We start from the raw sequence: 25,287 nt of genomic DNA on the forward strand, positions 1-25,287 counted from the left end.
TGTCTTTTTTGCGTTAACTTCTTATTACTAGGTCACATTTTTAACCTTAACACTGAATACCACCAATAATATACTCAAAAACATTATTTTGCAGTTAAAATAGTATTTTATTTATTGTTTCGGCATTTAATTTGTGGTAAGACATGTTAAAATGATTAAGGAAACACTATTATTTAGACCTGACGATGGAAGTTTAGCGTCCGAAACTAGTAGTCATTAAACAAACTCAAGTGGTATTAAAACGAGTGTTTCCTTAATCAGTGAAATTTGTATATTATTAGCAGGAAGAGAAAGGTTCGGGAATGTATTGTATTCGTATATAGTAAACATTAATAATAATTACGATATTAAATACGTGTTACAATTAAATTCAAATAATTTTTCTGTCCGTTGAAAATGCTTTTATCGAGCAAAAGAGATGATAACAAAGCAAAATGAGATAACCTCAATTTGATTGGTGATCAGTGGAGTAGCTGGATAAAATATAATAATCTATATTATACCAATTTTACTTCTTAATCAAACAATACATGTAGGACATACATACCTATTGTGTATTTCGGCAAAATTAATTTATTTATATTGGATGGATTTAAAAAAATGATAATTTTTATTGGTTAAAAAATGAAATGGCGATGAGAATTTCGAAAATAAATTAATGGAAAATGAGTGAACATAAATCTTAATGAAAATACAATTATGGCAAATTCAGATCTCAAAAATGGATTACTTGAAATTAGAATGAGAAATTGATTTTTGAAAAAAAAATCTTTTTGATACCTTAAAAATCAATATCTGTGTGATCGACATTTACAGAAACGTCAATATTTACAGGGATAAAAAATAATTTTAATAAATGTGTATTTTGACGTAGGTTAATGATATTTTTGTATAAATTATTATTTCCGATATAAGCAAAATTTAACTTTTACTATCAAAAGAAATTGCATTTGCCTCACTAAAATCGATATTTTTATTAAACCGTGTAAGGATACTTTTAAAATTGTTTTTTTGTTATTGTTTTTAATAAAATTTAATTACATTTGGTAAACATCTGTATGCCCCTGAACTTCGTAATGAATATCAGTTTCCAATTATTTATTGGTTTATTGTCTTTGAAATAATGTTCAACAACAGTTTATCGCGGATAGACTACAAAGAGTAAAAAAGAGACAAAAATATGGAAAAATTGTCAGAGAGAGAGAGAGAAAGAGTAAAAGTAGTAAGTACATTTATCAGGCTGATTGATAACTGCTGACCTAACATATCAAATATACTTATACTTTGCATAGTGATTAATGAGGCAATTGAAACTGAAAGCATTTATAGGAACGTGTGTTTTTAATGGTTTTTTGAATATGTAATAAATAATTACGGAGGTAGTGATGACTGTTTTCGTTTTTCTTTAAATTAACAATAGGTTATATATTTATTTAATATTTCCATGGACTGGTAGCTGAAGTGCTTGAAAAGACTGATTACTTTCCCTTCGTGTATTTAACGATGAATTTAACATGGTATCAATTTATTGCAGTGGCCTATTCACTATGCATAAGTAAAAGAAGAATGAATAAAAATATTTTTCAGTATGAATAATTGTTTTTACAGTGATACAGCGTTTTTCCCTCCCTGGACACTAGTAGAATGAGAGGTAGCTCGTTACTTAAAAGTTGCATCTCGAAGCATTATTTGTAAGCGGAAGAGGGTGCGGAAGATGGTAAAAAACGGAGTAAAATTTGAAGTATACTAACTAACTAACTAACCACCACCACCCTGTCTTTGCGAACATTCTTCGCCTCTTCCACATTCATGCATCTCCTCATACACACCCGCCGATTATTTTGACTCCTGACCCGGCCGCTTTTATGTATTTCATATACCTGATTGTGCCGAGTATTTTAAGTATACCCTTTCCAAATACAGATATCATTTTGATTCTCAATAAAATAAAGCAACATATTTTATACTCAATACATATTTATTTCTTTTGAGGTGAGCATTACTTTTTAGTTTGTACGATAAATCAAAAGTAAGAAAGTTTTAAAATGTATTTTTAGTATTATGGGAAGACGACAAATAAATTTATGCTAATAATGAAAATTCTATAACCCGTTCTAATATATTAAATAAATATGCTAACAGTACGCTTTCAGTGAAATTTCAAAATTCGATGGTATCTCATTTGCATATCATTAGATCTATTCAATTTAGAAATAGGCACTGTATTATGATAAGACTTGATATATTTTTACAGTTTAATGTACTCACATTAATTTGTCACAATACATTTTAAAATAAAAAAGTTGCCTTAATAATTAAAAATATCGAATGAAGTATATAAAACAATGGTTTATTTTGTGTATAAAAAGCATTGTCAACTTTGTGGTTTGGTAATTTAACACTCTCCTTATCATTCATCGTTCACTTTGTGTAATGCCACTTTAAAAAACTTTTTCAAATTTGTTATTTTTGTATGAAATCAGACCGTAAAAATTTCATTTAATCTATATTTGACCAGTTTATGGGATGATTATTTCGATATCGGTAGTCACGAAGTAGTGTTTTTTAAAGTTTTTTGAAGTGGCATTACACAAAGTGAACGATGAATAATAAGGAGTGTAAAATAATTGTTACCCAACAAAATTCGTTGCTTTAAATTATGTTTTTGATTACGAAGAATCACGGGGTTGAAAAATGGACGCTGTATTCAGTGTTGAAGTTTAGATCTGGTACATATTTTGCGGTTATTGTATCGGGGTGCGATGCAAATAATTTTTAATCAGGGTAAGTAGTAAAGATGACAGTAAGTTAAGGTAGCAATAAAAATAATAATTACAATTTTCGATAAACTGAAACAGCCCCATTTTTGTAAAATACTACCTCGAGGGCTACACTGTGATTAAGTTGAGGAAAAGAAAATTGTGGAAATTACTGAGATAACAAATGCGTTTTTTCTTCTAAATATGATCTCACTCTCACTGTTTTTAACGGTTGGTGAAAGAACATGCTATCGGTCCAGCAACAGCAAAGGCACGCTCCCCAAATTTAGTTCGCTGGTTATGACCCGGTAAGATCACTTTATTCATGGAAGTTTTAGTCCATCGAAGCGTGAGACGTCTATCAACCAATTCGTCTGGAATCCACAGCATGTTAGATACTCTGGAGCTGTACTATATATTTATTTGTACACAAGCAAACAGAGTTTATACTCACACACAGAGTTTATACATTTTTGGAAAAGCGTAACCAGTGCAGTTCAAAAAGTTTTTTCTCTTTTGGAGGCAGGAACCAGTCCCGTTTTCCCCATAGATATTTATAAAACATTTATTTTATTTTATATTCGTTGCTCAAAATACTTCTTTGAACCTCTCTTATTTATGCAAATGTGTTTTTTTTTATCAATATCTACATCTTTTATTCCTTCGTTATATAACTAATTATGTAAAATATTTGTTTGTCTACTTTTGCTATAAACACATTCGTATTCATTATTATTTTGGTTTGTTTTTGTCTCTTTTCCTTGTCTCTTGATTTTTATTTATTTTTATCTCCATTCCATTGCTATTTAATCAACATATGTACTATTGTAGGTATAAATTGGTTTTATGCGTGTATTTCAGGAATATATTTCCATGAATTTTAGAATTATTTTTCACTAGTCTTTCTTGTACCCAAGGAAGACCAATGCTGACAATTCGTCGGCAGTTGTCGTCTGAACTTCAGGACGCGGGTCTGACTTCGGATACAAGGGTGCTGGTAGCCGACAGAAAAGCCTGTAGACAGTTTGTGGACTCCATATGCTCCAATAGGGAGCGGATATGGTAAAAGAAGAAGAAATCATTGTTTTTATCCACTTTTATTATGGGTATTTTTTCCGAACGATACGTATTCGTCCTTGAAGAGGAGAATGTGATTGTCGAAACCGGTTGGAAAAAAGTACCAAAAAAAAAATTAAAAACAAAGATTAAGTTTTACTTTTTATAGATTGAGAAAAAATAATATAATTTATTGTTTTAAATATAACTCAAAATGGTCTCAAAATATATTCATTATAAAAAAAAATAATTAATTTTTATAATTTATATAGCGCCATTTTTGTTAAATCCTACCTCAAGGCCGCTTCACTGTGAATAAATTGTGAAAAAGAAGATAGTGGAAATAATTAAGCAAACAAACGTATTTTTAGTTTTTTTCTAAGAAAGAGCATTCCACGCCATTGTTCCCGCAACATCAAAGGCACGCTGGCCAAATTTAGTGCGCTGGTTGCGACCTGGTAAGATCACTTTGCCATATCAGTAGTTATAGCCGATCGAAGCGTGTGACGTCTATTAACCAATTTGTCTAGAATACACAGCTCTTTTAGATATTTTGGAGGCATATTAATGTACCGTAAAGTGGGTATACATTGCACCAAAATACTGCATTTTTTCAAAAAATTGTCTATTCAGATCAGGTTTTTTACTTTTTCTGAGGTTTCAACTATTGCAATGTAATAACACATATACCTGTAACATGTCTGATACGTTTTTAAATTTTTATCTATTTTGCCTGTATTTTTTTTTAATTATTAAATTTTGGTGCAAAGTATCCCGGGGTAAAGTACAACTTTGCACCATGATATTTTCTCTACACTTTTCGTACTAGAATCCAAATTTATGCAAAGTAAAGGCTATCCTACAAGTTTTGTTGCACCTTATGAAGGGTTTTGGCTCACAGTTCACTAAATGCAGATTATAATATTGTATAATTATGGAAAAATAAGACACTTGATGGAAATTTTTTAAAAAAAATATTGAAAAATCTAACAAAAATGTTTTTTTTTCAATACTGAAGGTTTAAAATTATATAAAATAAAAGGTGGATAATAAAACATATCGTACTATAAAGGTAATAGGAATTAAAATTAAATTAGGTCTAAATATGGTGAGGTTCCGGGACGGTAAAGAAACCTCTTTTGGATTGCATTTTCGGTTCTTTTATGGAACCCGCTACATCCTTCCAAGAATATTGAAGAAAGTCATCCTTCATCGGCCACTTCCACGATTTGAGACTCTCCTGCATGGATTTAACAGCTCTGTCTTTCTTTATTTCCAAAATCTGTCCCGGAAATTTTTCTCCTTCATAATGAAATACGACATATTTTCCCACCTTCTTTTTTACTGGTCCTAATGAAACGGAAGAACAAATACGATAACTGGTTTCAGTCATCGTTTTTGTTCTTCTCCCTCTTCCTCAAAGCTTCCGTGTGAACTATAATCTGTTAATGCTAGATATGCTGGAAGTTTCGATGCGGAAGGTGGGATCATTGATGTAGTTGGTTCAGGTAGCATTTGTGTCTCGTCAACGTTCATTTCGACATTTGGATCGTGAGCAATGCTCTTACCTGGTTCTATCGGTATCGTTTTCCTGCGTTTTAAGACTGAATTCTTTGGGTTGAATCTGTTTTCTTCCAAAAACTGTTGAAAACTCTTGCGCACGTCATCGTCATACGCTTTTAATGGCAACCGATTAAGCAACTGACTAGTTTTAGCAACAGTCAAGGTTTTATGTCTTTGCAAAAATGATCTTATCCATTCAGAGCCTGGTACGTTGTTCTTTAATATTCGTACTCTTCTGCCAAATCTATCCAAATAGGCTATTAGAATGTAGCGAATGATAAAAACACTCACTGGGAAACCGTACTCACTCATGTCTACCTTGCAGTTTACGAAGGATTGCTCTTCGCCCTTGTCACATATCGGAGGTTTTCCCACAGGTTTTGTGTGCTGACCTTTGAGCTTATAGTTAATCGTCCTTCTGGGGATTTTGAAAATTTCTTTAGCCTTTCTTTGACTGATTGTACCATTTCGAATGGCCTCCAAACACTGCTCCACTCTCTTCGGTGTAAAATCGCAGTATCGTCTGGCATTAGGCCGCTGTTTGTGTGTTCTTGACATTTTTGAAAAAAATATACCATCAGGAATTAAGTAAGTACACAAAACCAATAGATATTTAGCAAACATGTCAAGTTGTACTAGCCTTTTTAAGACTTTTCATCAAATTAATTAACTATGGCCTTTTGTGGATACTTTGCATTTGGTGCAATGTTACCCCAAATGTGGTCAATACAAGTCAGTTCTTAAAAAAATATTATTTTTACATAAACTTGACAACGTAACTAAAAATACAGCATTTGAGAAAAGCAGGGCCTATCTACCTACGATTTAGAGACCACTCACTTGTTGTAACTAGTTTCAGTATACTGATTCCACTGGATTTTTTCGGACACAATTTTCAGACAGAAAACTTTCTTTACGTTCGGACAGGAAAAACGCATTGAAGCAATAGCGACCGACTATTACTTCTGTAAACTAAAAAGTAGATTGAAGTGCCGTCTATCAGAAACAATAGAAAGTAGAATGAAAAATGACATGTATCAGAGATGACCAGCTCTACAATTTCTTTACAGAAGGTGGTGCAAAGTATCACCCATGGTGCAAAGTATACCCACTTTACGGTACTATATTTATTGTGAGTGAGCAGTTATATATGGTATTGTACTTACCGTAATTTTTCCCCCAAAAATTGTTTGTCTGAACTGTGAGTACTTTATGTATTACAAATTTAAATTTACAATATCTTTATGCTACATTGATATAATTATTCATTTGCAGAAGCGCTATTGCGAAAACAATTAAATCATATTTATGCGTCTGCTTGTTTAACAAGTGTGTTATTTGAATATTTTTTACACTTTTGACGTTTTAATATAGCCGTTCCAAGTGGTCGTCGCATACAATAATGTATGGTATACTGTAAACCAGTGGTTTTCAAACGCTTTTGGGCCACGGACCCCTTTCAAAAGTCAAATCTTGCCCTTTGGACCCTGGGTGAAAAACAACATAATTCATAATAGAAAAATTACAAATTTAACTTTAATATGTTGAATGGTAAATTGTAACGTAAAAATAAAATAAAACATTTTGAAGAAGAATATCAGTTATTGTTTTTTTCTTCTTCTTATTTTACAAATCTCACATATGTTAAAAGTAAAGCTTCGTTTAGCAATGTTGGCTCGTCAAGCTGTATAAAGAATTCAGATGTTTTTAAGTAGTCACATAAAGAGTTTTCCACACACTGTCCTCTTGTGAACTCTTCGTTCAGTATTATTACTCAGTAGAATTCTTTTTATAATACCGAAAGCTGGTTTGTGCAACACGGTACATATTACTTCACTTACACCCGGTAGAATAAGTTCTTTGACAATAATGTGCAGCTTTCCAGACTTTACAATCAATTAAAATAATTAAAAATATTTATAACGTTTTGAGTGTGTCCAAATACTTGGTGACAAATCTAGATTATTTCCAATTAAAGGAGTTATTTTTCATATGATTTTTTTGATACCTCGACACAGATAATTATATAGAAGTTCCAAGAATTTCAGTTGTGTGGTTGTCAATCATGGATAGAATTGGTGAATGTTACAAGTGTGTTAAGTGATCACTCAAACCGACTTATGACGGTCGTAAGCCCCGTATATGCCCAGACTTCTATATCCTTCTTCATCTATGTTGAGATGTAAAAAAATAAAAAATAAAATGATAAATAAAAATGTGTCCTTGCGCGGACCCCCTAACGTTATTTAGGGACCCCCTAATCAATTTGAAATTTTCACGGACCCCCTGAAATATCCCAGGGACCCATGGGGGTCTACTTTGGGAACCACTGCTGTAAACAGCGAACGGTGACACCGAGTTGTTTTTTATTCGGGTTCCACTTTTGATACGACCGGCAGCGCGCTATTGCCTTGACCGATATCAACTACACAAACGACTCTTTTCCTAGTTGAGTTGGCGGGTACTTTATCGTTATTTTCGTGGTCGGGAATGATGTCGACGACCTTTAACATTATTATAAATCTACGAAATAAACAATCGATAGAATGCCCACTGTTTGTTACAATTGCGAAAGCGATGTAATTCTCTGGCAAAATTCAAATATTTTACCGGAGAATGATCCATTAAATCTCCGTATAATAATATTGAGAATCGATACATTTGTTTGGTATCACTTCGAGTTAAGACCAAAACAAGATTATAAAAACAATAAGGAAATAACATTTAAACAAAATTAGAATAATTTAAAATGTGAAATATTATAATTTTACTACAGGTACAATTAATTGTATATTATAGTAATACCGATCATAATTTATGAGAAACATTCGCAATCGCAAACAGTGCATTATAAGCTTTATCGGTAAAATTAAGAAAGGTGTGTTGAGATGGTTTGGACATGTGGAATGAATGAGTGAGGAAAGAATGGTAAAACAAATTTATGAGGCGAAGGTCGAGAGGAAGACCGAGAAAAACTTGGCACGATCAGGTATGTCAAATACTTTGAAAGCGGCCGGATCAGGAGTCAAAATAATCAGCGGGTATGTATGAGGAGATGCATGAACATGGAATAGGCGAGAATGTTTGCAAAGATAGGATAGTATAGCGTTCTATTCTCTCTACCTACCGATGGTTAGTTAGGTAGATAAACTTTTCTTGATATAAACCACTTTTTCTTAAAATGTAATGTAACACGTGTTTTGATGCATTCCGCATCATTTTCAAACACCGTATATGAAGCTTGGTCTAAATTTTAGAGTTGTGTCCTTGGTCATCCTTCAACGTCCCAAGGAAACACGTGTCATAATAGATTTTAAGAAATAGTGGTATTTACCAAGTAAAAGTTAAAAATTAAAAATGGATAGATATTACCACAAAGTGACTGCGGAATCAATTATTGAAATTATCGAATACTTTTATGGTTCGCTTTTTTGGTACATATCGCTCATTCCTTTCAAGAATGTCATAAAAAATCTTGATATTTCAGGAAAACGTTTTCAAAGTTTAAAAATACAACATAATGTATTAAAAATAAATATCAAGCCACTTATTGATCTTTTTACTGTGCAACAGATCTTTTCATGTAAAGCCTGAAGGTTTTTTCTCCATTTGAAAAATATTTAGTATTTTTAAAAAAATAATTTAACAAAACCTTTTCTTCAAAATGCAAAATTTTTCATTTTCTGCCCTGTAGCGAGTGTTTAATAAGTTTAAAATATGCCTCTTTTGCTGGGATAAAGTATATTTTCTGAGCATTCCGAAAACATGCACAACTAAAAATTGACGATTTTTGATTTATGACGTTCTTGAAAGGAGTGAGCGATATGGTAATCAGCAGTATGTTCTAACTTCCATATATTATTAACCTTTTGTTTAGTGAATTCATTCCGAAATTTCAACTATCATCCATATTTGGGAACTGATTTACACCGATTTCAGGACCGCTTTTACTGATTATACCATCATTTGGGTTTCTTTTTCATTTGAACATACCTTGTAATACATAACATACCTATATATCGAGGAGTTCATGTACGGAACTTCACATAATTTTTAGTACAAAGCTCTGGCTGTAAACCTAATACTCGTCCTAAATTCTTAAGTCGTGTAAGTAATGGAACACCTGCGTGTTAGGACCAAGAGCCTATGTCTAGGTAAGCCCGGGTCCTAATTGAAATATAAAAAGGTTCAACTTATGGTGAATGAGTTTCCGAAATCGAGGATTGAATTAGCCGATGTTATTTGTTATATATTTCCTCCCCTAAGAAGGAAATAAATGGAAGGTATCATAAAACTAATGGAAATTGATGTTTTCTGGATTATTACAAATCCATTTGAGTAGAATATGTTTTATGTAATAATTTTATATTCAAAAGAAGTACCGAGTGAACCTTGCCTTTACAAATATCTAAGTCACCACTTAATTAAATTTCATTTCAATGCCGAAAATCGTCATTTATAAACGTAAAAAGTAAATACGTTCTGTACAATATTTTGAGTGTGTTCAAATTCTTGTTCACAAATCTGGATTATCTCCAATTAGGAGATATTTTAAAATTATTTTTTGACATCTCAATAAAGATGAAGAAGACTATGGAAGTCTGGGCATTTACGGGGCTTACGACCGTCATAGGCTGGTTTAAGTGATCAATTTATACAAGTGCAAATTCCACCCATGATTGACAACCGCAATTTCTGTTTAGTACCTTCCAAAGGTAAAAGAGTAACTATAATAATACAATTAAGAAATGTTACATTTAAATTATTATCAAATATATTAGACATTGTTATTCCTCAATAGGTATAGTAAATATCTGTTCTAAGGTAGCAGTATTTACTTTTTTTTTATAAAATAAGGCTTATTAAATCTTAGTAATGGATACAGATAATTTATGTTACGTATGGAATATTGTAAAAAAAAATATGTTAAATGTGCCCAAATTTTTGTTCACAAATTCTAGGTTTGTCCACCAAGAAGTAATTTTTATATTGATATCTCAACATTGATGAATACAAATATGGAGGTCTAGGTATTTACATGAACGATATGTCGTTTACTAGTTTTAGCTATCCCATTATACACGTGTAACATTCACCATTATACCCATGATTGACAACTATACTACTTTAATTTCGGAAGTTGTATTTATCCTCCAATCGATAGCTTCTTTCTCCTGCAAGTTCTTTGCACCATCTAAGGATGAGTTGAAAAGTTTAGGTGATTTCTTGAAACACGTGTGACATTCACCATTCTACCCATGATTGACAACTACACTTCTGAAATTTCGGATGTTGTATTTATCCTTAAATTGACACCTCTTGCATGCGAGTTCTCGGCACCATCTAAGATTGAGTTGAGTAAGTTTTTATTTTATTTAGTAGAGACCTTCATAAATGCACAAAAATTCTTCCTAAATTATTATACTTTACATACTAGGAGACACTTGAAAAGATAATTTTTAATTTGAAACAAAAATCATTTTTGCTTAAAAGTTAATAACTATGTTTACCTGTCTGTCATTGTGGTTATTTTTTTCTTTCTAAAATCGATATTTTCGACTTCAGAAGGTGGGGTAATTTTTTAATAGATTGACTAGTCAAAAAATGACCCCTGAGAATTAAGATAAAGAATTCCGTACACAGCACATAATGCAGAAAGAGGCTTCCGTAAATAATGAAGGTCATTAAAAATTGACACTAAAAACATCTTTTGTCCTTATGATATCCTTACCGCAGAATTTAAAATATAAAATTATTTTTGCTTTTCATAATGTGTACAAATTAATTGTTTAAGTTATTTTATAACATCAAAAATATTCTTTTGTAAATAATTTGATTTATCGCGAAAAGAAATTTATTTAACGTCAAAAAAAATAATAAAAAATAAAATCGAAATAATCGGCGGGTATGTATGAGGAGTTGCATGGATGTGGAAGAGGCGAAGAATGTTCGCAAAGACAGAGTGGTGAAGCGTTCTATTCTCGCTAGAAGTGGCGTGATGGTTAGTTAGATAGTTAGTTTAAAATAATATGCTTTTGTCATTGTAATTCTTTGCATCCTTTTTTGGAAAAAAATCCAATACATAGATAAACTTACTTCCTGTATCGCTTATGTGTTAATATTACGTTAGGTAGTAAAATAAATCGTATTTTAAGATTAATTAACTTTCGTAACAACTGCAGTTTGATGCACCTGGTTTGTTGTTTTCATCACTGTTTTACGGCATCTATAAATATTATTACATTCTCCCCGAACAGCGTCCCATACTAATGCCTCGACTTCCAATGAATATTTTCTTGCGTATTTATAGCCGCTTGTCTCTAACGACCCGCTCAACTAACTGTTTGACCGCTGGTATGAGATGATATTGAAACAATTTAGAAAAACACACTATGGTGACAACACGTGTTATTGAAATAGACGTCTGACGTAATATTTTGTGTTTATATCAAACCGAATACCATTTGCAAGTAAATAAAGTTGTTTTGCTAGGTATTATCTTCACCTGCTTATTATGCAATGTGTGCGACATCCACGTAATGCAAAATTTTTGGCGCTATGGCCTTATTAATTATGCAAATTATCATCAAGGAACTTCGATGCAAAAGTAAACAACAATACACGCCGGTGAACGTGAGCGCAAACAAAAAAACGACGGCAAACTATAATTTGCTAGAAAAATGTTTACTTATGATTATTTTATGAATATGTTTTTATCAGCGCAACGATTTTTCCACATGGTAACAGAGTTACGAGGTACCACTATATTCATACATATTTACACATTGCTTGTGTCCGAAATTTCCATCTACATGTTTAAATCTATTTAGCCTAGTCGCCATATGCTATAAAAAGTAATAAATCATTAATTACTTATTTGTTAATTGTTTTATTTTCATCTTTAAGATTTTTGTTTGTTGTTAAAATCAAATGTTTATATTAGCACTTTTAATTTAATCTATTTATATTTCTGATATCTATTGTATTCTTTCCAGTGCCTTTTATTATAACCTAAAATAAAATGTGTACGCGCGCACAGGTCATGCCTAAGTGGGATCTAATTTTGTATTAATGTAAAGGAATATTTTTTATTTGTAATTACAATGTATTGTGAAATGCAAAAAAAAACTAACGATTTTTTTTAAATACTGAAATTTTTCTTATATGTTCGTTATAGGGATCATTAGTTCTCTTTTTTTGTTGGTCGCTATCTTAAATTATGTATTCTGAAAATAATATTAATTAAATTTGTAAATAAATTCTTATTCCTCATTTTACGTTGCCAAAATTTGTCCTTTGAGGTCAATATTTTTTGACTCACCGTGAAATACATATTTCTTTGTATTATGAAATATATCTTTGAATTATGAAATATATCTTTGTACTATGAAATATGTTTTTAAGCGTATTATCGAAATAATACAATGATCAAATTTCAGTATCGTTTTTCAATTATAAATTGGAACAAAAAAACTTTTTTTTGTAATACGGTAATCAATATTATCAGCCAAAATTTAAAAATAGACATGACTTCATAAAGCAGTTAATACAGTAGGGTTAGAGTTACAAAAAAATGGATTTATGTAAAGTTATCAATGATTACTTCAGCGATAATAAAATAAAAACTTCTATATTTGATGTAATTTCAAATGAGACAAACGAAATCATAGCGACTGGCCTGATTATACATACATGCCTACTATTATGAATTTTGTAGGTGTGGGTAGAGAAATTGACTCGTGTATTATTATCTTCATGTTATTGTCGTCACAATGAGGAGTTGTTTGTAAACAAAACAATAACGTGGCTTATATTTATGACATAAAAAAAACATTAAGATTATATCTCCAAAAATGTAATGGAATAAAAATACTCATTAGAATTTATCATAAAAGTATTAAATAAAAAATAAACGGATGGTACAATAAACTGTTCAAATTGCCAATTTGATAACCCTTGTTAAAAGGAACGCTCGCTATTATTTTGTTTGCATTGCCAAAAAAAGAAATGAAAACAGAAGTCGAGTGCTTTAGTAATAAAATATGTAAATACCTTTTATATTAGTACAATCTCCTCGAACAAACACCGGGCGAATTCCCCAAAGAAGAGCGGGAAGTCCTTAGTACTGAAAGGTAAACTTGAAGATGACAAATATCACACTATTGACTGAAAGCACTGACTTCACAGGATTATTCGGATTGTCAAATCTTGATGCTTTTAACTTGAGCGAGCTTTGATTGAAACCCAATGGAGCGAACAGAGTATCGAGCGCGTAAGATTAGTTCGGATTGTTTTAAGTTTGAAGTAAGGTTAGATAGACGTCGTCTCGCTGCCGCGGTGAATATGAATGCCTGAGTGCCTCGATAACGACTAACAAGCCGGGCTGGTCTATCGCTCTGGTATCGCTCGTCGCCTTAGCTAGACTGTTCGGTGCTCCAACTGATCCACTGCCTGCTCTGCTGTTAATGCCTATTGCTGATTACCGACATACGCAACTCAGCGGACACTTTATTGTCATAATATACCTAAGGCGCTGCATCGCTATGAATACGTATTGTTAATCGGCTCTCATTGAAACTCGCTGTTTTTGTGATAAACAACTTAATATACATCCAAATTAACGATGTTTATGAACGTCTTTTGTATTAGCGGGGTAACCAATTCAAAAAGTATTTTGCTTCTCGTAATATTACTAATAACTAACATTCTTCCTTTGTTTGCTCTACCTCTCTTTTTTCATTTTGTCTTCCTTGTTTTCATCAATTTACAGTTTCATGAACATAAAATTGACGTTTATCAAAGTAAATAAAACTAGAAGTTCTGTTTGCTACGGCAAAAAGGATAAATAATTTAATTAAATCAATTTATATGAAATTAATAATCACACATATAATACACTCTCTATCCTCACTAGGTATATAAAAAAGATGTTTTAATTATTTGTTCATTCATTTTGTGATTATTTGTATTTTATACATGTTTTAAATTTTTAAAAAATGAATTATTTGTAGTCAATATGTGTAGCACTCAAATCCACAAGTAAATCGATATAGAAATAATAACATTTGATAATTCCATAAAACACTACATAAAAACGTGATGACTTGTATTACCTGCTCTAACACATGCTTGTATTGTGAAAATGTGTATTTCAACAAAAAAAGTATTAAGGTCGACTGACTGACAACGAATGAAAAACTCGTCAATCAATCGACCTTAACATTTTTATTGATTTTAATAACAAAGTCAATAATAAAGTCAATATTATTTTTTGACATCTCGTCAAAGATGAAGAAGAATATGGAAGTCTGGGCATTTACGGAGCTGACGACCGTCATAGGCTGGTTTAATAAATAACTTTAAACACGTGTAATATTCACCAATTCTACCCATTATTGACAACCACGCAACTCAAATTCTTGGAAGTTCCATATATATATGAACCAATTTAGAAACCTCGTTCTTGAATCGCTAGAACTTCACTACAGACATCTATTGGTGAGATGAAAATAAGCTTTTTATTGAGCAGAAATTCTTACATTAGTATTTAAGGTCCGAATCCAGGATTGTAACTACTTTAATTGGAGATAATACAGATTTGCGAACAAGTATTTGGACACACTCAAAATATTGTAACTAAAATTCAAATTAATAAAATAAAAATAATTTGATCATTTGAATAACAATAAAGATCGTCGTGTATTATTTAAAATTGCCTTGTTAAAAACCATCGAATTTTCTTTATGAAATTACGTTATCGCCTAAAAATTAAATGGAGTTTGAAAAAATACAACACAAAAGTATCAAACAATATTTTCTTTCAAGTGGGTTCCCAATTTAAGAGATCGCAGGTTAGTTAGTGGGTTTGAAACATTTCCATGATTTAGAAGCCATTAATTTGAATACCCCATTAGCCACTAAAACGGTATTATTTTACATCTAACAGAAGGGTCAATTTAAAAATATGCTCCAAGAATTGAATTAATTTCATCAGAAAATTAATCATACAAAATATTGCGAAATTGTCAAGAAGTGTGGATAAGTTCATTTATATTGTTGTTGTGAGTGATAACAATTAGTTTATTTATTTGACCTCTACCCAAATGGTGCATAGAGTGCCATATTGGATCGATACGGTATTAGCTCGATCATTAATTATATGAAGGGAATGTCAACAGTCCTTTACATAAGAATCATGTATATGTAAGTGACAAAACTCAAGGTAAACGTCATTAATGCCATACGGTAGGGGAAATGGAGGAGAAATGATGTAGCAAAAGGAAGATATACAGAGTGTCCCATAGTTCAAGGTATTCCTTTTAAGGGGTGTTAGGCCAATATATATATATATATATATATATATATATATATATATATATATATATATATATATATATATATATATATATATATATATATATATATATATATATATATATATATATATATATATATATATATATATATATATATATATATATATATATATATATATATATATATATATATATATATATATATATATATATATATATATATATATATATATATATATATATATATATATATATATATACACAAACATATAATTAATAATTATAAGTATTAAGTGCTGTACTTTATAAAAAAAGACAATATCTATTGCGCTTGGAGAGGGACTTACACTGTTTTATTTTAAATTATTTATTATCATAATAAAATAAATAAAATAAAAATAAAGAATCGTAATATGCATCGACTTATTTTTTTTTAAAATAATTTTTTCAATTGTAAATCTAATTTGCAATGCTAATTTCACTATCATGAGTCAATACAACTGACCGTCATAGAAACGAATTAGACATATTAATAATTTCAGTACTTTTTAAACATAATTGCATATTAACTCTTTAAACGAAATTAAGATTAAATACATATAAATTTATAATACAAACACACGCACACATGTATATATTGATCGGAAAATATACATATCGAAAAAGAAATTGAATTATTTTTCCTCCACTCAAATATCGCAAAATTTAAGTCGCTATGATATTGAAAATTCACTCATATATTTTATAAAAACGAAACAGGAATCTCACCGTGATAATTATGCCAATCTCACAATGAACGTCGTTACAATCGAATCGTTAGAAATGACATACAATTTCTGTAAAAAAAAACATCTTTTGCAAATAATCAAATCATAATGCCGAATTATTGCGTAGTCCTTATTATATTATAAAAATGATTTTCAAAAGCTAGCATTACCTTTATTTCACTGATTGTTTCTCAGAAAAAAAGTACAAGAGGAAATGAATGATGCATTAAAACGTTTTATGTTCATAAGATACATTTCACATTTAACTTTTTTTAGTTAAAAACGTTATTTGTTAGGTAATTATTAAATAACCTTGTTTTATTATTCAAATAACGAGTGTAATTTATGAGATTTATGCATAAAACGAGCTTATAAATAACTAAACAGCAAGCAGCTTTCCTTTTAGAGGTTGGCAGATTAGTTAGAACGCTACATCTCTCTGTTTTTGAAAGTATGTATTCTTCGCCTCTGCATTCCACGTGCATGCATCTCCTCAAATCCGCTGATTATTCCGACTTCTTAATTATCCACTTTCAAGTTTTGAGGTATCTAATCATGCCAAATCCTTCTCAGTATGTCAAAACTTCTACTTTTAACTTGAACATACTTACTTTTGACTTGAAATACATGAAGTAAAGCACGTTGAAATAATATTTAAAAAAAAATAATATAAAAAGAAATACTATAAAGTTCAGTTATAATGAGCAATTGTAAGAGCATTGAAAACACCGAGAATAATTTTAACAGGCGCCAATTATAAATTAAGAGTAATAAAAATAAAATCACGTAACTTGCAACCGTACTGGAGGTCCCGGGTTCGATTCCCAAGGGGGGGTCAAATAAATATGAGTGAGTTTTTACTCTAATATTTATTCAATATTACCTGAAGAGTAGGGCTAATCACCTTTCCTTCATGTGTTAACGATCAAGATCTGAATATATATGATACAGCGCCTTATGCACCATCAGATGCGGATTAGGGTTTAAAAAAAATATATTCATTCATTCAAACCCTTATCCGCACCCCTATGGTGATCAGCCCTCCGCTTCCGGTACCAGTCCAAGGTAATATTGAATAAATATAAGAGTGAAAAAATCACTTATATTTATTTGACCCCCCCCCCAGAAATCGAACCCGGGACCTCCAGTACGGTAGCCGAGCGTGCTTACCATTACACTACGCAGGCGGACAAAAAAATATAAACCAACAAAACGTGTTTTTTTTTTCCAAACAGTCGAATGATCAGTCCATTTCACCTTTTTATGGATAGACTCACAAAAAATTCCAATCGATTCAATTTTTGTATCGTATTTTGGAAGCATCTGCTCTTTACGCCTACCTGTATTTTATTTCATTATGTTAATATACATATTAAGAGGTATCCTTTGATATTATTCGGAGATTTTCTTTCCTGGAATTTTTCATTTCATATAATTCAATCATTTTGCGAATCATCAGAGTAGAAAATAAATCTAATAAATCATAATGTCGTTCTTCTGACAACACCTGACGTACGAGGATTTTTAGTTAAATAGATAATATCAGTTCTTCATTTATTGATTCGGCAGTCACATTGTCATTTTTTTATTTAAATTTTATTTGGTAAATACTGCTAGTTCTTAAAATCCACTTTAAAACGTCTTTGAACATTTCGCATATTTATCAAATGCATAATAATACGTAATGCATCGAAATAGTGTCACAATAGATTATAAGAAATAATGAATAAGATACTCAAAACAAATAAAGGTGATTTTCATATGAGTTGTTGATTTAATAATTCTCTGCACTGATACTCAAAGCGCAAGACTGTTCACCTTACCCTCATGTAAAATCAAATATTAGGATGATATTGCTACAATACGATGCAGTGCCCTATGCACTACTGTGTGCGGATAAAGAAGAGAAGTTTATTTTATATCTTCATTTTCTAACCCTTATCCGCACCCAATGGTGCATAGGGCACTGCATCGTATTGACATAGTGTTATCTTGATCGTTACTTACATGAAGGCAAGGTGATCACTCCTGCGCTTCAGGGACCAGTCCAGGGACTATTTAATTGTTTTTTTTTAACCCTAATCCGTACCCCAGTGGTACATAGGGCACTGCATTATATGTAGTGTAATCGATAACACACGAAGGAAAGGTGATCAGCCCTCCGCTTCAGGTACCAGTCCATGTTAATATTGAATAAATATCAGAGTGAAAAAAAAACTAATATGTATTTGACCCCCCCCCCCGGGAATCGGCCCGGAAACCTCCAACACGGTAGCTTAACATGCTAATCATAAAATCCTTTTTTTCTAAATTTTTATTTTGAAATTAATATATATAATATATATATATATATATATATATATATATATATATATATATATATATATATATATATATATATATATATATATATATATATATATATATATATATATATATATATATATATATATATATATATATATATATATATATATATATATATATATATATATATATATATATATATATATATATATATATATATATATATATATATATATATATATATATATATATATATATATATATATATATATATATATATATATATATATATAGTGTAATTGAATTTGTTTATTGCGATCATATACAAGTATCATATCATCTGTTCATGTAAAACAACTTCATAAAAATCGTCATGGCGATACGTGATTCTAGACATTCTAGAACATTATTATCACCATTTCACATGTCAGTGCATTGTCAAATGATATTGATAATATTTGTTAGGTCAATCCAACCAGTTAATAAAACATACAAATATTATATGCATTCTTATATTGATAATATTAACTATGAGGAAAATGCACAGCAGAGAAGATACAATAAAAAAATGCATTTTTATCTCTCGGGACGAACAACGAACTCACGTTTTGCAGATGATCGTTTCTATCCACATCGGTGTATGAACTTTATTCGATAAATTTATTATTGTTACAGTTATCACAGCACGAATAAAAATGGTAATTTGAAGTATCTGACCATGATGCAAACTATTGTGTTTATTGAGACAGTAAATAAGATAATTACAAAAAAATTAATTTATACGAATTTCGTTCAATTCAATTGTAATTTATACGAATCAAAGTTGAGATTTTTTAGTAACAAGATAAAAAAGTGGCAGTACACAACGGAGTCCTGGTATGGAAGCGAAGCATGGAGTTGGCAAAAGAAGGATTAAAGTAGACTGAATGCAGTTGGAATGCGATCCCTCAGACGAATGTGTGGCAAAACGCTGTATGATAGATGTTCGAATGGTGGAAAATGAAAGGAATGCAAAGCTGAGATGAGCACTATCGATAAAATTGAGAAAAGTGTTTTGAAATGGTTTGGACATGTAGAACAAATGAGTGAGGAAAGAACGGTAGAACCAATTTACGAAACGAATTTGGTTGGAAAAAGAAGCAGAGGAAGATAAAAATATATAAATATACATATATATATATGTATATATATATATATATATATATATATATATATATATATATATATATATATATATATATATATATATATATATATATATATTATATATATATATATATATATATATATATATATATATATATATATATATATATATATATATATATAATTATATATATTTATATATATATATATATATATATATATATATATATATATATATATATATATATATATATATATATATATTATATATATATATATATATTTTATATATATATATATATATATATATATATATATATATATATATATATATATATATATAATTCCCGGAAAAACGACAAGGATTCAAAACAGGATATCATTATATCTCTTATGAGAATTAATTTTTTTTCAACAGAATTCTTCTCACCGCAGAATAATACATCCAATATTTTGAATGTGGTCAGAAAATTTGTTGATATGTGCGGAGGTTTGTATTTTTATTTTTGTATTATTAAGCAGTACTTGAATGCAATTAATTAAAATACTGCTATTTTCTATCAAATATTGGGAGATTATGTAATATATTAATGCTTAAAACGGATCTTCAAAGTATATTTTTATTTGAACAACACATTCGACACAATTAATCCCATAAACCAGTTTTACTTGGAAAACGGATCTGTATAGCTTGACCATAAAGTATCCGATTAGTTACAATACTGTAAAAAAGTATGTAATTGTATACAATCTGGTACTAAATAAAATTCAAGTTATCTATATAAAGTTTCTAAATTCTGAAAATAAATTAAAAAAGCGTATTTTTTTAATGTAGTATTTTGAACATAGTATTCATAACATAAGTATTTTTGAGAATATAATGACAAAAGTGTTATCCAAACGAGTTTAAATAAAAACCTCCACCTCCATGGTGTATTAGTTACCGTACTAGAGGTCCCGGGTTCGATTCCCAGGGGGGAATCTAATAAATAAAAGTGATTTTTTCACTCTTATATTTATTCAGTACTACTTAGGAGGGTTGATCACCTTTCCTCCATATGTTCACGATCAAGATAACACTGCGTTTATATGATGTACTGCTCTATGTACTATTGAGGTGCGGATAAGGGTTTCAAGAAGATTTTAGTAGATTATTACAAATTTGTTTTCCATGTAAATAAAAATGTTAATCCAAATTTGTTGTAAATCTTTAATCTGCTTATATTATTCACCAATAGTTTTGAAATTTTTACACAACGTTGTATTTAAATAAGCCGTTTAAATTATTGAAAATTTAATAGAACACAACTTAAACTCTTTTTTGAAGAACTTATTTTTACCACCATCTGTTGAACGTATCTGCAATACACCCAATGCTAACCATTTTTATGGTGGACAACATTCTACTTGACAGTTGTAGTCATTTAGCATGTAAAATGTTTAAAATTAATTAATATTTTTTAAATCCATATTTTCATTATATTTTCACATATTTTCACCTGCATTATGAAATTAAACATATTAGAAATATGTGCTTTACATTTTCTTTTTCATTTCCATTAAACTTGACTGAGCCACAGCAGCATGTGGCGAGATGTTGCTAGTCAATTGTTCCAAAGAAATGGTTTATCATTTTATCATGTTTTTAAAATATTAAGTTTTAAATTCTTTAAAAAAAGTCCTTTTAATGTAAATTTAAAAGTAAAATTGTCTGGATAAACTGAAAATATTTTACGTAAATAAGAGGAGCAGATCGAGCTAATTAGAGTACCTTAAGGGTTAAAATACTTTCGTTAATGTGTTCTGAGAATAAACGCTCAAACTATAATAACAAAGGCTGCTATGTACAACACGATACGATATTCTGGGTAGAATGATAAATGGTACAAAATGGCAAAACTCGAACAGAGAGATGCCATTAAAACACAAAAATGTAGGCTTAATTCACTCACAATATACGAATGATTTATTGTGGAGGACTGACGAAATGTTCAACGGATGGAAACAAATTTCATAAGGCACCCTAGACTTCCCCAGTAAGCGGAATTACAAAACCACATTTACAAGAATGTATAAGAAATAAATGTTTTTATAGTAACATTTGTAATATTATTATTATTATTATTTATTATGGTCATAAAAGTTTGTGTAAAAAATTTCAATTATCCGCCTCCGTAATGGTCAGCACGCTCAGCTACAGTTCTGGAGGTCCCGGGTTCGATTCCCAGGGGGGGCGTCAAATAAATATAAGTTATTTTTTCACTCCAGTATTTATGCAATATTACCCTGGACTAGTACCTGAAGCGGAGGGCTGATTACCTTTCCTGCATGTGTGTTAACAATCAAGATAACATTGCGTTTATATAATTCAGTGCCCTATGCACCATTGGAGTGCGGATAAGTTTTTGAAAAAAAATCATTTTCTAGACATTTCTACTTTTACAATCTTAAAATTAGTAGCGCAGTTCTTTCCAATAAAGAGACTAAGCTCTTGTGCTTGAAGAGGGACTTATATTTATAATTAATTGCTTACGTTTGTTGGTACGTAATATAATGAATTTTTATTATGAGACTTTTTTGTTTTTTTTTTGTCTTGGATTAAGATGTTTATAAATAACTCATTAAATTTATTTTTTAGCATTTTAATTAGATATTTTTTTTAAATATCTGTATGTAGGTTATTGAAGTACTTAGTTCCCACATACGAGTACATATTTGAAGTTCTGTTGGAATTGTTTGGTATTGCATTTTGGTATTGTAAAGTCAGGTTGGTATCTCGAAGATGATCTTTTCTATAGATTTTAGTATTTTTCACCCTAAGGTATTAGAGAATTACTTTTTTTTTTAAAATTGTTTATATTTTTGTTTTATATGGTTAGCAAAGAAAATAAAAGTAATGATATATTTCGCACTATACTAAGTATATTATTTTGAATACTTGGTTGGCTAACAAAAATAAATTATGTATAATATTTTCTATAAAATGCCGTGTCCAAGGTCACAATCGTTTGAAATATGATATTTTCTCAAGATTTATGTAAAATCAAAGATTACAGGATCCATTAAATAATAATAAATTAAATAAAAATGTATTTTTATCACTGGCCTTCTTCGGTGTTCCTCTTATGTTACATATATTAATAAATTAAAGTAACAAAATTAAGTAATTTAAAATTAAATTTAAATAACGATTTTTTGTTTGCTTTTAATAAAATATAAGCAATGCAGGAAGTGTACTTTAAATTGTTTTTGCTTATAAATTTGATAGAATATATTAATTGTTTTTTTAATAATTTAAACAAAAAGAACCAAATAGATATCTATACAGATTCATTCATAATTTTTACTTGGACTGGTTCAACGGATACCATACTTTATGTGAGCTTTTTTAAGAATTAAAAAAAAAAATCCGCAGTAGGTCTTGTTGTTTTATATCCTTACAGGAATGTGATCAAATTTGTTATTCAAATAAAAAAATAATTTTATAAAATGAAGATTTTTTGGTACCTCAACATATATGAAGAAGAATATAGAAGTCTGGGCATTTACAGGACTTATGATCTGCCATTTGTTGATTAAATTAATCCTTTTATTTTTATAAGGATTTCCTGCTCCTTAAAGCATCAGCGACGGAATATTTGATAACGAACGTTTTTAAATGTTGACCTATTTTTACTATTATTTCGACATATATTTGTGCTGCTGTTAAAATTTGTATTGAGAAACAACTAATAGTCAAAACCAAACGATAAATATTCCCAAAATTTTTTAATGACCTGACAACTGTGACAACTATTGGTATAGTATGGCAACTATTTTTTATGGTAAAAAAACTATTGGGCATAACCAAACGATAAATATTTCGAATGATATTTTTTTATATTTGAGAAATTGCACACGTGGGCGTAATTGATACCGGAGTAATATTTTTTTATAACCCTCGTCAGTCGTTCTTATTGTCACGTAGGTAAATTCTGTCCAAATCCTCGCCGAAGTGAGTGACGGTCCGTAAATAGGGCCCGGCCCGGGTCGGTTGGGAAGTAACAAGACGCGCGGGGAGAATGTAACTATTGGCCATTTTTCCTCCCCAGGTGTTCGCTCTTATTTATTTCACAGGCTCATCCGGCCAAAGTTTTCCTATTAGTCACATCATAAAGGCTTTCCTGAGGGTGTTTTTACTCGGAATTATTTTGCGTAGACTTATGAACCGGAAAATAAAGCGCGTAGAAGGCGAAGTGTTTTCTTGCTGACTCGCTGAAAATCGGGTTAACATAAGTTACAGCTTTTAAAGTTGGAAATTTTCGTGTCCGTTATAAATTGGCCCGGAAAATGAGTGGGGTGGAGCTTATTCCAGAGAATGAATTATGAAATTAATGTATGAGAATTATATAATGCTAATGTTTTAACATATCAGTATTTACTCATAAATATTAGCGAGGGAAAACAAAATACAACTTCAGAGAGTTCCTAATTAACTTTTAATTAAAGAACCATTACCTTGTGGAAATGTTATAAATTCAAAGATTTAAAACTACGAGTATTTACAACGATACTTTAATTGTATTATGACTATATTTAAGCATTTTTAAGAGTAAGAAAATCTATATCTTTATTGACCCTTAAAAGAGATTGACTTTTATTATATTTATTTTATTCAATATCTCCAGGTAGATCACATCTCCAGATTCGATTATCTCTTAAAAAGCAATAATAGTATTTTATCTGTGATTTTTGTTATCTTCGCTAGACGATAACCATACTAAGGCGACATTATTACTATGTACCAATGTATGCAGAGAGTTTGTTTAACTACTTTATCTTAATTATCCCGTAATAAATTAAATACATAGTTTGCAGAAAAGTAAATTGACGTATTCGCCATCATTCTAGTTTTGAAAAAGGGATAAAAACACAAATTTAAAAATAGTCAATCGAGATGTGTAAATAGATACTCCTTCCAGTTTTTCTAAAAATAAACGAATCAATGCATTTTTATGCTTTTACATAGATTTTTTTTTTCAAATAAAAACCCAATTTATTAAAATACTTATCTTCATATAGCATTCCAGCTTTAAATAACATTTCAACTTTTCGGGTTTTAACTCAAAAACTGTGTAAAGGGGTTAATTTATTCCGGGTAAATATTATTTTAAGTGATATGTATTGCATGTAGGGGAGTGAATGGAAATGTTTGGATAATTATAACTTAACTACCTCGATTCTGACCCACCCATTACTGATGTGAGGTTTGTTTTTAGTAGTTTTATTATATATTAGATCATTTTTCAGAGATTGTAAGTGTTGAACATTAAAAAAAAATATTGAAGAAATCAAAGGAACAATAAGCATGGTGTTTTGATATTCAGCTACGCA

The 25,287-nt window shown here is 30.1% G+C and overlaps 1 protein-coding gene across 1 annotated transcript in view; it reads right to left on the reverse strand.

The window, feature by feature from the left end:
• Positions 1-13,805, reverse strand: part of LOC148310873 (betaine-homocysteine S-methyltransferase-like) — a 38,069-nt gene extending 24,264 nt beyond the window's left edge. The window contains exon 1 of the mRNA XM_088257685.1: positions 13,431-13,805. The gene's annotated coding sequence lies outside the window, so the exon portion shown is untranslated. The remainder of the gene's footprint in view (positions 1-13,430) is intronic.
• Positions 13,806-25,287: the final 11,482 nt, after the last annotated feature.

This window comes from Brachycentrus maculatus, unplaced genomic scaffold (genome assembly GCF_059751285.1).
Source record: "Brachycentrus maculatus isolate JH-2025_06_01 unplaced genomic scaffold, ASM5975128v1 h1tg000086l, whole genome shotgun sequence".
Taxonomy (NCBI): Eukaryota; Metazoa; Arthropoda; class Insecta; order Trichoptera; family Brachycentridae; genus Brachycentrus; species Brachycentrus maculatus.